We start from the raw sequence: 9,802 nt of genomic DNA, 5'->3' as shown, positions 1-9,802 counted from the left end.
GCAACACCTCCCAGGCATCCGGGGCTCCCTCCTCCGGCCCACAGAGTGGCAAAGTACCCGGGACGGGCTCCATGGGTCCCAGGCCCTGTAACCCTGGAGCCCTGCAGACCTCGAGCCCTGGAGCCCAGCAGCCCAGCAGCCCCGGAGCTCTGCAGCCCTGGAGCCCTGCAGCCCTGGAGCCCTGGAGCCCTGGAGCCCCGGAGCCCCGTAGCCCTGCAGCCCCTCGAGCCGTGGAGCCCTGCAGTCCCCGAGCCCTGCAGTCCCCGAGCCCTGCAGACCCAGAGACCCAGAGCCCCAGAGGCCTGGAGCCTTGGAGCCCCGGAGCTCCCTACAGGCCTGGGGCAGGCAGATTGGTGTCATTTCGGTCCCGGCCATCTGGTCGCCCCTCTGGCCTCGGCCATCTGGTCGCCCGCAATGCTTTCCTATGTAGCGACCAGATGGCCGGACTTCCCTGGAAGTCCCGATGAGGTGCCATTCGCCTCCCGGGTCCCAGCGAGGGCTCCGTGAGGTCGGGCACTTTTGCGCCCTGGGTCCCCTCTGTTACCTTGTGTGCACGGATTACAAGAAATGGGGGTAATTTTCCTCCGGATTGATAGGGACAAGGTACTCTGGGACCCCTCTCGGCCTAGCGGTGTCCGTTGTGCCTGGGGAGCCTGGCCGGGTTCAAGAGCTCCGGCCGGGGCACCGTCCTGGGTCCTTCCGCGTGGCAGGGTGCCCGGGATGGGTTCCGGAGGGCCCGGGGAAGGCTACCCCTGTGCCTCTGGGCCTTGGGGTCCCCGGGCCCCGGATGGGGTGCTCTGGCCCAGGGCCCTGTCCTCCGGCCTGCCGCACTGTCAAAGGCCCGGCACTGGGTTCCGTGGTGCCCGGGGTGCCTCCCCGTGCTTGGCTGGGTTCAGGAGCTCCGTCCTGGGGCCCTCAGTTGCCCCGGGGAGGTGTGCCTCCTTGCCCGGGGGGGGTCCGTCCTGGGTCCTGCCGCGTGGCAGGGTGCCTGGGACGGGGTCCGGAGGACCCGGGGTAGGCTTCCCGTGCGCCTCTGGGCCTGGGAGCCCCGGCAGGGTCCAGGGGCCTCGCCGGGCCCCGAGTCGGGTGCTTGGGCCCAGGGCCCTGTCCCTCCGGCCTGCCGCACTGCCAAAGGCCCGGGACGGGGTTCCGTGGTGCCGAGGGAGCCTCCCCTTGCTCCGCTGGGTTTTGGGAGCCCCGTCCGGGGCACCCTTGAGAGGGTGGCCTCCATACCGGGGGCTCCGTCCTGGGTCCTGCCGCGCGGCAGGGAGCCCCGGAGCCCTGCAGCTCCTGATCCCTACAGGACTGGGGCAGGCAGATTGGTGTCATTTCGGCCGCGGCTATCTTGTCGCCCCTCTCGCCTCGGCCATCTGGTCGCCCGCAATGCTTTCCTATGTAGCGACCAGATGGCCGGACTTCCCTGGAAGTCCCGATGAGGTGCCATTCGCCTCCCGGATCCGAGCGAGGGCTCCGGGAGCTCGCACACTTTTGCGCCCTGGGTCCCCTCTGTCACCTTGTGTGCACGGATTACAAGAAATATGGGTAATTTTCCTCCGGATTGATAGGGACAAGGTACTCTCGGCCTAGCGGTCCTCAGCCGGCAGCTGGACGGGCCAGGATGTTGCCCCAGCCCCGGGTCTGTTCCTGGGCCTGCCGCGTGGCAGGAAGCCCTGGATGGGGTCCGGGAGGGCCCGGAGAGGCGTCCCCAGCGCCTCCGGCCTCCCAGATGGGGCCAGGGGCCCGGGTTGGGTTCCCCTCGTCCCCCGGCCTGCCGCACTGCCAAAGCCCGGGACGGGGTTCTGTTTTGCCCGGGGAGCCTCTCCTTGCTGGGCTGGGTCCAGTAGCTCCATCATGAGTGTAGGAAGGTACATCCTGACTATGGTTGCCCCCAACTTTTTGCCCTGTGTTTTAGCTGGTTTTGGACATAGTCGACCTGGGATCCTGCCAATCAGGACCCCAGGCCTACTGCTCTCTCTTAAAAATGGATTCCATGTACCCTAGGTACATTTCCAATTGGTACTGGGCCACCTTATCAGACCCTGTAACTCAGGGCATAGGTGTACCCAGGGCTGCCAGGGGCTGCAGCATGTATTATGCCACCCCTGGCTGACCTCCTAAATTTGACACAACTGGCTGCATGACAGCTGGGGCAAAGTCGTGTAATCACCCTTTGCTGTAGGTGTAGTATACCTATACCTAACCCTAAAATGGACACACAGATTCCTATCAGTCACTCCTATGGCAGGCCTTGACAATCCTGAAGGCAGAGTGCTTGGAATCGTGTGAGATGGTGCTCTGGCATGAGCTGAGCCTGTCTGCAGCTTGCGGAACCAAGTCCTAATAGCTGTTCCATGATATCGCATACCATATACTCTTAAGTGCATTATAATCCTCGCGGTTAAATGCTAACTTTGGTATTGCTTTATCAAAACATGTCGAGTAAGGTGTCATACGAATTGGAATACTAACCCCTCGCCAATTCTGGCGACGGGGTTAGCATTCCACCCTTCTAGAGGGACACGACATGTATGTAACTGTGAACCCCGGTTAAAGTTAACTGAAGCCTCAGCTCCACAAAATGGATGCTGCCACCACAGACACGAGTCTGACCCCCTGCAGCTGGGAGTCCTTCCAGTGAGGGGAGCCTGGACAAAGGGTTTCCTGTCAGGGGCGGTGCTAGCACCGTCCCAGACATGGTTTTGTGTATCCTGGGTAGGCAGGGCTTTACAGGAAGGTGACTGCTGAGTGGCACCCCGGTGCTCACTACGCATAGGCCGGTCTGAACCAGTTCCAGGGGCACACCAGCCCCTGGCCTGGGGAAGTCCGGCATGGCTGAGGGGTGTAACCACCCCCCACCTAGTCCCACCCATAGGCAGGACCTAGTCACCGGGTCAGCCCCCTTTTTCAGTATAAAGATGGGAGCGGGCCCCCTGTTAAAATTAGATCATCTTTGGAATCAAGATACCACTTTCTTTGAAAGGACTTCACGATTTCTTCTTCAAGATTCTCCCTTGTGGCTAAGGAGTAGTCACCCTGCATCCGCAGGCACCATCCTAAAGAACACTGCGGTCTGCTGCAAGTCCTTCATCACGAATCCGACGACCCAGCTCGACGAGACCCGGCTTCCCTGGCACCTCTGACCTCTACTCACCTCTACAGCCCAGCTGAGAACCGTGAGTGCGACGAGACCTCAAGGGACCGACGATCGCCAAGACTGCACGACATCTTTACTGCAAGCCCACCGTGTCCTCCACTGGTGAGTGCTTTGGGGTCCGAGAAGCCCCGACCCTGCGCAGCTCCAGCACCCAAGATCAGCCCCCCTGCATCTCCACGATCTGCGTGGGGCCCTTCTGCTGTTTGCTGTGCACCGCGTTGTTTGGCTACTAGCCGGCTGGCTTGTGGCCCTCTGAACGACGCCCAACGACTTCACGACTGCTGGTCTGGTTGCTCCAGGCTGGCCTTTGCTTCCTTCTTCAAGAGAGGCACCCCGGACCCTCCTGGTCCACTCCAGACGCCATTTTAGGTCCACCGCGTGGGCTTGAATTTGCCAAGGCTTTGTTGCCCAATCCTGGGTCCAGCGACGCCGACAGCTTCTATCTTCGTGGGACAGCTCGATCCTCCATCCTGGTCGCCGACAACGCCTCCTGGTCCGTGAGATCTTCGAGTCAAGCGTCACCCACTCACCTAGTCGAGGTGGCTACCATCCGGTGCCCTCCTGGTGCCCACTGACTACTGGCTAGTAGTCTCGAACTTGGTCCCCTCTGCTTTCAGGTGTCATCTATCTTCGAGATCCAGGCTTGGATCCAACTGAACTTTCTCCACTGGTCACCGGCCAGCATCTTTTCTTCCGGCTCCTGGTCCGTCTACGAGGATTCCCGACGTCTTTTCAGACCTATGCAGCTGCAGCCCCTGGGCTAGGTAACTTCGGCATTTCGGTGCCCCAGCATAGCCTCACTATCCAAGGGTCAGAATCTACTTTCGTTTTCTCCCTACCAGGTCGGGTTCGCCCGAGAACACTAACTTTCTAATTCCTAGCTACCATAGACTTTTGTCCCGCATCTCGCGTGAGAGTGCACACACTGCACCCGAGTCCCCTAGGCCTCCTAGACATAATCTAACGATTCCCTAGTCAAGTCCTAGCGATTCCAAAAGCTATTAATACTGTACTTACCTGCTAGGAATTTCGCATTCCACTTTCAGAGTATATGGTTTTCCGTGCCCCTCGGGCATTTGTATATACTGTGCTAACTTAAGTATTTTTGTAAGAGTTTTGGTTTGTGCTTAGTACCCTGTCCTCATAAAGAGTACAGGGCTGTTGTGATCTTTAAATAAATAACTGTTTATTTTCATAACACTTGTGTGGTGTCCTTTCACTGGGTATTCAAGGGATATATGTGTGGTGAACAGCTGGCTTAACACGCCCTCTCGAGTCTTTAGCCTTAGACTGCTCGTATCCATGCTACTAGGATAGCTGGTCTATAAGGTTGACTTACAACCAATCATCAATAAGGGTTGCTGGACTGATACATAGTGGGCACTAGAATAGTGACCACTGCATATCAGGCCACCTTCTCACATTGGTGAGCAGCGGTTGGGATTTGAGCTTGCTGTTGTTTTACCACACGTATCCTAAGAATATCTTGTTGAAAGATCACATAAGTACTGTTAGGTACATATAACTAAAGCTTAGAATACTCTGAGTTCTACTGAACCAGCTGTTGTAGCTCCTCAAGGCTTAGCACACCTTGGCTGCAACTCTTAGCAAGGGATCAGTAGGTAAACACATAGTGTAGGTAGGTGCATCACTTACACCACACTAGAATCAGCATGTCAGACAAAGGAGGAAACTCTGAGTATCCCCTTGTGTCAGTGGACCCTCCACAGGTCCTTACTTCAAAATATGCTGCTCTTAGCTTCCATGAGATGAGACAAGTGTGTACTCTCAGGAAACTAAAACAGGGGTCTAACCCCACCACTTCCTTTCTGATTGGTCTCTTAGAGGCTTATGATGCCAGTAGGGCTGGTAACCCAGACCCTTCTAATCCAGATGGAAGTTTGCCCTCCTTACAGGGTCCCTTTGATATCCATCCCCTCCATGAGGCAGATGATGCTGAGGAGGAGGATGAGTTGTCAGGGGATGAGGCAGATAAGGGACAGGTAGAAGTCAGAAGACTAAGCAGGTCCAACTTAAGCAGACATGAGCTTGGTACTGGGGAACCCCTGGGCCCACTCTCAGGTCAGCTTAACATTGGGAATGGACGAGTTAGGTCTCTATCAAGAGGCTCTAGCAGATCCTTTCGAACCAATGGCTCTCTCAACTCTTCTCACAGAGGAATGTCTTCCCCTAAGAGGAGAGTGTATGAAGCTGAAGAAAGGGCAGTCAAACTGAGGATTGAAAGGGAAGAACTTGCCCTGGCCAAAGAGAGACTTGCCCTTGCTAGAGAGCAAGAATTATGTGGGCTAGTTCCCACTGGTGGCAGCAATAAACCTAGCAATAGGGAAAGGAGTTTTGATAAAAAGCACCTGAATAAGATAGTGCCCCCCTTTAGGGAAGGGGATGACATCCACAAATGGATTACTGCTTTGGAGAGAGCCTGCACTGTGCAGGGTGTTCCCCAAAGTCAGTGGGCAGCTATCTTGTGGCTCTCCTTTGATGGTAAAGGTAGAGATAAGCTCCTCACCACAAGGGTGGAGGATGCTAACAATTACCAAGTCTTGAAGAATGTACTGGTTGATGGGTTTGGTTTAACCACTGAACAATACAGGATGCTGTTCAGAGACACCCAGAAAACTCAGTCTCAAGATTGGACTGACTTTGTTGATTGTGCCACTAAGGCTTTTGAAGGCTGGCTACTGGGTAGTAAGGTTACTGATTTTAAAGGATTGTATAATCTAATTATGAGGGAGCAAATCTTAAATAATTGTCAGAACCAGCTATTACATCAGCACCTGGTAGACTCTGAGTTGACCTCTCCACAGGAATTGGGTAAGAGGGCAGACAAATGGGTCAGAACCAGGGTTAGGCCTAAAAACCAGGGTGGTGACCAGAAAAAGGAATCAACCAAGCCTCAAGAGAAGGGTGGGGATAAATCCACAGAGAAGACTTCCCAAGGGCCCCAAAACTCCAACAAGGGTGGTGGGTCCCAGAACACTCCTTCAGAACAGAAGAAACCTTATTGCCATACCTGTAAACAGGTGGGCCATTACAAAAGTGATGCCAAGTGCCCTAAAAATAGCAATAAGGAAAACATACCCCCAAGTAACACTCCCAGACCTCCTGTTACCACTAGTGGTAATCCCCCAGGTGGTGGGAGTGCCCCCAAGAATGTGGTGGGCATTACTTTGGGCAATCAGGAGGACTATGGCCTAGCCAGGTTCCCTGACCACACTCTTGTCTGTGAGACTGGCATGGGGTTTGCCAACTTCACTACTGGACCCCACATTTTGGGAAAGTATAGACAGGAAGTTTTAGTGAATGGTCAGAAAGTTGAGGCATTCAGAGACACAGGGGCCAGCCTCACCATGGTGAGTGACCATCTGGTCCCCTCTGCTCAACTGACCCCTGGTTTTACTTATCAGGTGACAGACATTCATGGAATGAAGAGAAGGCATCCCATGGCAGTAGTCAAACTCAGCTGGGGTAATGTCACAGGGCCCATGAGAGTGGCAGTGACAGATAACCTACCTGTAGATTGCTTACTGGGGAATGACCTGGAACTCTCAGCATGGGCTGAGGTGGAGCAAGAAACTCATTCCAGAATGATAGGCCTATCCAGACAGGTTAGTGGGGCAGTAATGGCTACAGCCCCAGTCCAAGCACCATTCCACCCTGAAAAGGTTGGAAGGGCAGTGGTAGCCACTGCCCAGGCTCAGACAGACTTTCCAGAAAAGGATAGGAGGGCTGTGACAGTCACAGGCCAAACACAGACTGAGTGCCCTCCTGAAAAGGTTGGCAAGGTTGAAATGGTCTCAGCCTCTACTCAAACAGATAGTGAGGTTGTGAAGCCTGAAACAATGGATCACTCCACTCAAACAGAGAGCATTGAGGAGGAAGAAGAGTCTTCCCCCTCCCAGACACTAGGTGAGAGCCAGCCTCCTCAGGGAACTGACTCTACCCCTGTTGAAGGAACTGCCCCAGAGGTAGTCAGGCCTAGCCTGGCAGAGCCCCTGATGGCAGTGGACCCTTCCCAGGTGGGACCCAGTCTGGAGCAGGTAACCTGCACCTCTCTACCCTGCCTCAGTCAGCCCAGGGCTGAAGAGATCAGGGAGGCCAGTGGTGGACCCCAAAGGGCCCCCTGTCCAAAAGAACCCCCTAATCAGCAGATTAGGATCACTGAAGCTGGTAAACCTAGCCAAGTGAAAATAGAACGGACTCCTGAGGGATCCCCCTTAAAAGTAGTTAGGGAACTCCCACAGCTGGACACTGTTGGGCACAGCCAAACATGGGGCCTAAAAACCCCAGACCTGACCTGTCCCTCCAGTAAGCCAAACAGAGGGACTCAGCCTCCAGCTTTAGGTAGCCAGAGGCTGACCCTGAGAGCTCAGTGCATCTCAGCTAAAGAAAGAAAGGCACACATGATGGATGGTGATTGGAGGAAGTTGAGCCCAAAGGTAGAGGAGCCTCACTTCAGTACTCCATCCCAGCATCAGCCTTTTACTTTCCCAAGACACACCAGAGACAGAGATTCCCTATGGTGGAGACCCTCAGATACCCTTAGGGTGAGGGGTTGCCTAGTGGACCATGACACCGGGGGAAACCAAGCCAGAGCTGGTACTTCCTTATATGGCCACTTAGGTAATAGAGGCTTACCTGGACAAGGATAGCCTTATCTCCTTTCGTTTGGGGGGGGGTTGTGTAGGAAGGTACATCCTGACTATGGTTGCCCCCAACTTTTTGCCCTGTGTTTTAGCTGGTTTTGGACATAGTCGACCTGGGATCCTGCCAATCAGGACCCCAGGCCTACTGCTCTCTCTTAAAAATGGATTCCATGTACCCTAGGTACATTTCCAATTGGTACTGGGCCACCTTATCAGACCCTGTAACTCAGGGCATAGGTGTACCCAGGGCTGCCAGGGGCTGCAGCATGTATTATGCCACCCCTGGCTGACCTCCTAAATTTGACACAACTGGCTGCATGACAGCTGGGGCAAAGTCGTGTAATCACCCTTTGCTGTAGGTGTAGTATACCTATACCTAACCCTAAAATGGACACACAGATTCCTATCAGTCACTCCTATGGCAGGCCTTGACAATCCTGAAGGCAGAGTGCTTGGAATCGTGTGAGATGGTGCTCTGGCATGAGCTGAGCCTGTCTGCAGCTTGCGGAACCAAGTCCTAATAGCTGTTCCATGATATCGCATACCATATACTCTTAAGTGCATTATAATCCTCGCGGTTAAATGCTAACTTTGGTATTGCTTTATCAAAACATGTCGAGTAAGGTGTCATACGAATTGGAATACTAACCCCTCGCCAATTCTGGCGACGGGGTTAGCATTCCACCCTTCTAGAGGGACACGACATGTATGTAACTGTGAACCCCGGTTAAAGTTAACTGAAGCCTCAGCTCCACAAAATGGATGCTGCCACCACAGACACGAGTCTGACCCCCTGCAGCTGGGAGTCCTTCCAGTGAGGGGAGCCTGGACAAAGGGTTTCCTGTCAGGGGCGGTGCTAGCACCGTCCCAGACATGGTTTTGTGTATCCTGGGTAGGCAGGGCTTTACAGGAAGGTGACTGCTGAGTGGCACCCCGGTGCTCACTACGCATAGGCCGGTCTGAACCAGTTCCAGGGGCACACCAGCCCCTGGCCTGGGGAAGTCCGGCATGGCTGAGGGGTGTAACCACCCCCCACCTAGTCCCACCCATAGGCAGGACCTAGTCACCGGGTCAGCCCCCTTTTTCAGTATAAAGATGGGAGCGGGCCCCCTGTTAAAATTAGATCATCTTTGGAATCAAGATACCACTTTCTTTGAAAGGACTTCACGATTTCTTCTTCAAGATTCTCCCTTGTGGCTAAGGAGTAGTCACCCTGCATCCGCAGGCACCATCCTAAAGAACACTGCGGTCTGCTGCAAGTCCTTCATCACGAATCCGACGACCCAGCTCGACGAGACCCGGCTTCCCTGGCACCTCTGACCTCTACTCACCTCTACAGCCCAGCTGAGAACCGTGAGTGCGACGAGACCTCAAGGGACCGACGATCGCCAAGACTGCACGACATCTTTACTGCAAGCCCACCGTGTCCTCCACTGGTGAGTGCTTTGGGGTCCGAGAAGCCCCGACCCTGCGCAGCTCCAGCACCCAAGATCAGCCCCCCTGCATCTCCACGATCTGCGTGGGGCCCTTCTGCTGTTTGCTGTGCACCGCGTTGTTTGGCTACTAGCCGGCTGGCTTGTGGCCCTCTGAACGACGCCCAACGACTTCACGACTGCTGGTCTGGTTGCTCCAGGCTGGCCTTTGCTTCCTTCTTCAAGAGAGGCACCCCGGACCCTCCTGGTCCACTCCAGACGCCATTTTAGGTCCACCGCGTGGGCTTGAATTTGCCAAGGCTTTGTTGCCCAATCCTGGGTCCAGCGACGCCGACAGCTTCTATCTTCGTGGGACAGCTCGATCCTCCATCCTGGTCGCCGACAACGCCTCCTGGTCCGTGAGATCTTCGAGTCAAGCGTCACCCACTCACCTAGTCGAGGTGGCTACCATCCGGTGCCCTCCTGGTGCCCACTGACTACTGGCTAGTAGTCTCGAACTTGGTCCCCTCTGCTTTCAGGTGTCATCTATCTTCGAGATCCAGGCTTGGATC

The sequence above is a fragment of the Lissotriton vulgaris genome, chromosome 5 (genome assembly GCF_964263255.1).
Source record: "Lissotriton vulgaris chromosome 5, aLisVul1.2, whole genome shotgun sequence".
NCBI lineage: Eukaryota > Metazoa > Chordata > Amphibia > Caudata > Salamandridae > Lissotriton > Lissotriton vulgaris.
Note: the sequence above shows the minus strand (reverse complement) of the source record.